Source organism: Buteo buteo, unplaced genomic scaffold (assembly GCF_964188355.1).
Source record: "Buteo buteo unplaced genomic scaffold, bButBut1.hap1.1 HAP1_SCAFFOLD_261, whole genome shotgun sequence".
In the NCBI taxonomy this organism is placed as follows: domain Eukaryota; kingdom Metazoa; phylum Chordata; class Aves; order Accipitriformes; family Accipitridae; genus Buteo; species Buteo buteo.
In genome coordinates, this window is record NW_027439425.1 from 69,825 (window position 1) to 77,233 (window position 7,409).

The 7,409-nt window shown below is 44.7% G+C and overlaps 1 long non-coding RNA gene across 1 annotated transcript; it reads left to right on the forward strand.

Annotated features, from left to right (window-relative positions):
- Positions 1-3,112: 3,112 nt before the first annotated feature.
- Positions 3,113-6,721, forward strand: LOC142028312 (uncharacterized). The gene is made up of 2 exons (XR_012649524.1): positions 3,113-3,536; positions 6,257-6,721. It is a non-coding gene; the product is annotated as an uncharacterized LOC142028312 (long non-coding RNA).
- The last annotated feature ends 688 nt before the right edge of the window (positions 6,722-7,409 follow it).

Here is a 7,409-nt window from a genome sequence, read left to right on the forward strand (position 1 = left end):
GCGCTCTCTTCCGCCACCTATTGAGCAGAGCTCGGTACTGCGGCTGGGGTGCCGCGCATGCGCGCTGGCGCGTTGTGCCAAGCGCTCGCCGCTGCCACCCCGCGACCAATGGTCGGTACTGCAGCTCGGAGGCTGCGAGTGCGCGGGGCTGCCCCGGTCCTGCACGTGCCGTCCGACGGTAACGGCAATGCGGCACCGGCGGGAGGTGCCGCCGCGCTCGTTGCTTCCTCCCGGTAAGGGAACGCCGCCGGCAAGGAAAGCTGGCACGGGCTGTCGCTGCCCGGCCTCCCTCTCCTCGCGGCGCGGGAGCACGAAGGGACAGGCGGGGCGCTTACCGGCTGCGGGCAGGAGCTGCTGCGGCTGAAGCTGGAGAGGCCACAGAAAGGTAGAGAAGCAGAAATGGAAGGCCGGCCGGCCGGCCGGCAGCTGCCTCCCGCTGCAGGCAAGAGAGAGCCTGCCTCTCCGCGTGTGGAAGGATCCCTCTTTGTAGTCCGCAGGGTCCGTATGCAGCACCGACGGTGCGGTACGGCCACGTAGTGTGCGAGCGAGCGAGGCTTCGTGCCTGGGAAGCCTCGTCTTGCAAGACCTACGAGACGCGTGTTCTCCTAGGGGGAGGACGGCCGTGCCGCCGGAGTTACAGAAGAGGAGGGGAGCGGGAGAGGGGCAGAAAGAAGCGTCTGAACTGGCAAATTCTCCTGGCAGCGCCAAGAACGAGAGCTGTGGTGAGCCCCGGGCCCTCGGGGCCCTGACTCCCCTCTTCTGCGTTCTGGTCCCGCCCTGCCCCTCCCCTGGTCCCCTCTCTTTCCCACACCGCTGCCTTTTTTTTTTTTCTTTTTTCTTTTTTTTTTTTTCTTTTTCTTTCCTCCCTTGTACCTCTGATACTGAAAAGCCGGTCGAAGAAACTCCCTAAGACTCGTTTTGGAGTTTTAGAAAGCAGGCATTCTTCATTGCAGCGCTGGATGCACGGGGGATAGTTCCACCTAGCGTGCATGCCACAGCTTTAGCACAAACAGGTTATAGAGAATAACTAATGGCATATTAATCAGATTAGAATACGTATACATAAAAATGATTATAACTGATTATCGTAGTACTGCCTACATCCGATCACGCGCAATGAAGGATCCCTTTGAGGCAAAGGGCTGCTTTTACCACCACGGACCCATTTGAAGTTCTTGCTGGCTGTCCTTGAAGTCTTTATTCTCGTCCTTGTTCTTTGATCTTGAAGCTTAACGCAGTTTCAATCACGTGTGGTCAGTTTCAGCATTGTTCTCATCTGGCGTCCAGGAACATCTAGTCATAAGAGCAAAGAACTGCAAAACTTAGGAGTACCTACCTCTGCTAGTCGATTGCTTGGCTGTACTTTTGTCTATTGTTTCAATCGTAGTGTTAGTATAAGATTTCTAATAATTATTTACCAAATCTCACTTTTGCAGTCACCTAGCAGCAAACCAGTTTCCACAGCTGGTACAAAATATTAAAACCATCCCAATATTTAGACGGGCCATACAGAATGTATGGAAATATGCTATCAGAGGTGTCTGAGGGGCAGGGGGAGCGCCGGGGGGGCGCCCCGAGCCCCGGAGCAGACTCGCTGGCGGGACTCGATAGGCACGCGACTGACTGAATAAACGCTGGCCGGCCGTCCTCTTTGCCCTCCGGGCTGCGTTTGCGCTCCCTTTGCACGGGGCGAGGGGCCGTGAGGGAGCCCAGGGGAGGAGGAGGAGGTGAGGCGCTGGGGGGGTCGGGCCGTGCCCCCCCTGTTCCTGCTGGGCTCCGGCTGTTGCAAATATTCTGGTAAAGAAATCAAAATTTAATCACATAGAAGAGTTAGGTTTGATTAAGAAGTAAAATTGTGAAGCATAACGTATGGGATTGTCAAGTTTGAAACGTAGCCATAGAAACTTTAGGAGCTGTGTTACGCGTGACTCTAGGAACCTTAATATTGTTAAAGTTTGAAAGAGCTAACCCTAGAAACCTCACCAGGAAGTTACTGGCTTTTCTACGTTCTGTTTCAGGAAACTAAGGAAACTGTCGTGGACACCAGTTTGCTGCTTGGAAACCCCCTTACCCTTCCCATCTCGATTTGAGGATCGAAGATGCCAGTCAGCAGAGCTAAGTGTAACTGACCAATGATTGTTTTTAAATAAGGCTATTGATAAGGTTATATAATCAAAGGACCGATCATTATAAAGGTTAAATTTAAGAACGAGCATAGTATGCATTTTTACAGAAGGAGCTTAGGTAACAATGACCTGACAGAAAAACTCTGTGAAAACTGGTGGATTTTGATACTACGTGGGGCACGCCTTTGGAGGAGCGATCCCCCGTGTCCCCAGCGCTGCGATAAACGAAGTGCCTGCTTCTTAACTTCACGTTGGTGTTAAGGAGTTTTATTCTGGATTTTGGGAACGGTTTTGGCGACCCAGATGGGACCTTGCGAGTGAGACTGGATGAGATCGAGTGTCGATCGAACTCCGGCCGGCACCGAGGCATTCTCGGGGAGAACCGTCACCCTCGACTCGCAAAGCTCCTCGCAGCGTTCCCTGCAAAAAAGGTGAGGCGCTGCTGCTTTGGAATTTGTTTGGAAAGCCTGCCCGTGAGGCGTGGCGAAAGCTTCGCAGGGTTGGGGCTTGGAGGGTACCCGTCTGCAGTGGAAGCCTAGGCGTCTGCCCGTAAGTCATAAGCGAAAGCTATTGCTGGGTTGGACTTTGTGTATTATTTGGGACAGTTGTCATTTGCATTTGTTTGGTATTTGGTATTTGAATGTATATAAGTATAATGGCATTAGCAAAATTGTTTAAGAATAAGAGTGCAGGAAATGGAACTGCTGATGAAAAGATACCAAAAACATCAGCGTCGGGATGTTTATTGGCACGTTGGGGTGAGTTGCAGGAAAAATGGTAAACAAACAGAACTTTGAGTTACAATACTATATTGCGATTACTGTCGTTTTGTAGGAGAGAGAGTAACTGGAATAAAGTGCCATATGTAGATTTGTTCTTTTTAAGTGAACGTATCTGACGGGGACCGGAAGGGAGTCTCCCAGCAGAACCTCTGGTTACAGCTAAACTGGGAGAACAGAAAATTGAATTTGCATTGACACTAGAGTCACCTTTTCAGTTTTAAATACCTTAGAGGGAGAGTTAAGTTTTGAAGAAATTGGTGGTGTCGGTGCAACAGGTGAACGAGAAACTAGACCCTTCTTTAAGTCTTTCACAATGAAATTAGGAAAGCAACGGGTCACTCGGCAGTTTTTGTATGTGCCAAATTCTCCTAAACTCCTGTTAAGGAGAGATCTATTTGAGAACTTAGAGGCAGAAATTAAATTTCAAAATGGAGAGATTAAAATTTTAATTCCAGAAACTAAACGTATCGAAGCATTGGTTTTGTTGTTAACAGGATGGTTACCGACAGCAGAAGATTATACCAGTCAAAGTCTAATGCTGTAATTCCAATCGTCTGGACTGGGAAGTTCCTGGTAACTCCGAAAAGCAGAACCCGTGAGAGTTGATTTAAAGCCGGGATGGAATCCGGTAAGAATTAAACAATACCCCCTAAAACCGGAAAGTCAGAAAGGGTTAGTAATGGTAATACAAAAATTTTTAAGATACAAATTGTTAACAGAATGTGAATCCAGATATAACACCCCGATCTTGCCTGTTAAAAGGCTAATGAAAAAGATGATAGATTAGTTCAAGACCTCCTCAGAGCAATAAATCAAATAGTACAAGATATTCATCCGGTAGTAGCAAATCCTTATACTTTGTTAGCAACCCTAGCGGAGAAACAAGAATGGTTCACAGTGTTAGACCGAAAAGACGCCTTTTTCCGTATTCCCTTGGATCCCAATAGTCAAGAGGTTTTTGCTTTGGAATGGGAAAATCCTGAGACTGGGAGAAAAACACAATATACGTGGACAGTCTTGCCTCAAGGCTTTAAGAATAGTCTTACCATTTTTGGAAATCAATTGGCATGAGAATTAGAGATATGGAAGAAAGAAAATAATCAAGAAATCTTGCTGAAATATATGGATGATCTGTTAATTGTAGCTGAGACGGAAGAACAATGCACAAAGTTAACTATTAACTTTTTGAACTTTTGGGGAATCGGTGGATATCGAGCGTCAAAAGAAAAAAAACAAATAACCCAGAAAGAAGAAACTTATGTAAATGAGTTTTAAAATCCTAAAAGGGCAGAGACAATTGGGAACTGAGAGAAAAGAGGCAATTTGTCATCTCCCCGAACCTAAGACGAAAAAAATTAATGACGAGCATTTCCGGGAATGGTCGAGTGGTGTCACCTGTAGATGATAAATTGTGGCTTGCTGGCCTGACCTTTATAGGAGCAGCTCAAAACCTCAAACAACGGATTGGACCGATGCCGAGAAAGCTACTTTCCAAGAATTGAAACAGGCTGTAATAGGGGTGCCAGCCCTAGGCCTGCCAGATCTCACAAAGACACTTGAACTTTTTGCTCGTGAAAGAAGAGGTATAGCTCTGGGTATCCTGGCCCAATATTTAGGGCCAAGTGGGCGAGCTGCGGCCTACTTCTCGAAGCGCTTAGATAATGTGAGTCTGGGATGCTCTGGTCGTCCGAGAGCCGTCGCTGCAACTGTGCTACTGATCCAGGAAGCTCGTAAGTTTAACCTGAGGACAAAGGATTACCGTACGTTTCCCATATGATAACTGTTGTGCTAAAACAGAAACGGGGGGCATTGGGTATCCCCTAGCAGGATGCTGAAATACCAAGTGGTGTTGCTGGAACAAGATGATGTTTACCTAAAAACTACTACCACCGTTAACCCTGTTGCGTTTTCAACAACTGCTCAAGTTAAAGGAGAACTGGAACGTGACTGCTTGCAGACAATCGAAAGAGTTTACTCCAGCCGACTGGATCTCTGAGATGTGCCGCTAGAAGAAACGGATTGGGAACTACATGCCGACGGAAGCGGTTCCATCTGTGAAGGAAAACGTTTATCAAGATAGACAATAACTACTGAGGAGGTAATTGCGTTGCCAGCTTTGCCTTCGACGATATCTGCCCAAAAGGCTGAATTGATAGCTCTTATTCGAGCTCTGGAACTAAGTCAAGGAAAGCGAGTCAACACTTGGACAGACTCAAAGTATGCTTTTGGAGCAGTACGCGCACATGGAGCGATGCGGAGAGAAAGAGGACTGTTACCTGCACAAGGAACCACCATTCAGCGCGCAGAACAAATACCGGAATTGTTAGAAACCATTCAAAAACCAACAGCAGTCACGATGATGCACTGTAAAGCACATCAGTTAGGTAAGACCGGTCCGAACGCAGGTAACCGACTGGCTGATAAAGCTGCTAAAGAGGCTGCAGAAAAAGGCATCCTAGCACTCGTTCCAGAGAAAAGTATAAAGTTGCCTAAAGAAACTCCAAAGTATAACGAAAAAGATGAAGAATTAATTATTAGATTGCAGGCTAACAAAATGAAACAGGATAGGCTGTAACACCGACAGGTCAAATAATAGTCCCACCCACAATAATAAGAGAAGTTGCCCGAGCTGAACATCACAAAGTATACTGGGGAACGGAAAGCGAAATATGACAAAGATTGCTTAAACAATTATAAGCGGATGTGAAATTTATATATAAAATTATCCCCGAATCAGTAATAAGATCATCTTTGGGATTATTAAAGAAGGAAATTTTTTTAGGAGAATATTAGCAAATTGATTTTATAGAATTGCCTTGAAAAGAAGGATCTATCCTAGTTTTAGTTGATATCTTTACTGGGTGGCTCGAGGCTTTCCCTTGTCACAAGGGAAGAAGTCAAAGTCTTGCTCAAAGAGATAATACCAAAATGTGGGGTGCCTGTAAGAATGTCATCTGACAATGGCCCTCATTTTATAGCAAAGATTAGGAGACAAGTTGAGCAAAGTATTATCTATAGATTGAGACTATCACACCCCACATAGACCACAAGCAAGGGGCGGGTGGGGGGGCGGGGAGAGAATGAACTATACCCTTAAGCAACAGTCGAGTAAAATTTGTCAGGAAACCTCACTCACATGGGTTAAAGCATTACCCATGGCTCTATTAAGAATCAGAGTATAGCCAGAAGAGAAAGAAAATTGAAGTCACTATGAAATATTGTACGAAAGACCATATCAAGAGTCCTATGTTCTGAGTATCTTGAGTGCCTTTGGAGATAGGTTTTTAAAAGGTGTTATGAATTCTTTAAGCAATTCTTTTCAGGAACTTTGTCAGTATGTCTCCACAGCTGGACCCTTAGAATTGGACGTAGCAGCGCATCCCTTCCGACCAGGAGATTAGATTGACTATATATAAAATCACGGAGAAGTGGAAAGGACCGTATCGAGTCATTTTAACAACCCTTATAGCAGTAAAGGTCTGGGAGAAGAACCTTGGCTTCATTATTCAAGAATAAAGAAAGCACCAACAAGAAATTGGAAGTCTAAAGAAACTGGCCCTTTAAACCTGAAAATCTATAAGTAAGTTTCACGTTATCTATTTGGGAAAACAGCTGTGTAAAGTTTATACTATTGGGGTTGCTATTAGGAATATTGTCGAGGGCAGTAATCTTTTTGTGTGTTTATAGGGTTTATGTGGGGTTTTTTTGAGGGGTTCTAAACATGAGATAAACAAAATGAAACAATTATTGTTTGAGCTATTAATCTTGATGTTAACCGTTTTTGTAATTTGGATTAAAAAAAAAATAAATCTAGTTTTGTAATTGATTCAAAGTTTGGTAAAGACACAAAATTTAACCTCAGTAACAGCCTGCCTTCCGATTCCAAAGTCAGATGAAAATCGAGTTCCGTGGAGAATACTGACATTGAATTTAACCAAAACTTGAGAACAGATGTAGAACAATGAGAATCATTTTAGCAAATTAAATGGGATGGATTTAAAAGGCAATTGTTTTTTTTAAATTTGAAAGAAGGAGTTATAGCGTTGTGAATTATAACATTACCAAACCATCCACCTCATGGACAAAAGAATTAATTTAATCGCCCTTCGGGAGAAACTTGTACAGGCACCCCTTGGGTCTGTCAGTTGCCAAAACCGTAGAGACAAGTGCAAAAAGGAACTTGGCATCATATTTGAAATATAAAACGCTGTTTAGAATTTACTGGAGTTCCAGGATCCTTGTTAGAGCCACCCAGAGTCGGGACCGTCTACGGAAATTTAGACTGCTTTAGACAACCAGAGAAAAATCACACATCCTAAACAGAGCTGTATGAAAGTTTATACTTGCAGCTCCTCTGACCCCAAACTCCAGCGACTTTCTCTAGTAGCTAAAGCTCTAAGATGGGGATGTATTTGTAGAAAGTATAATAATATTTTACATGATCTTTGGTCCCCTCTTAATGACGGAAAAAATTTAGCTTGGAGTTGACTGTATTAAAGGA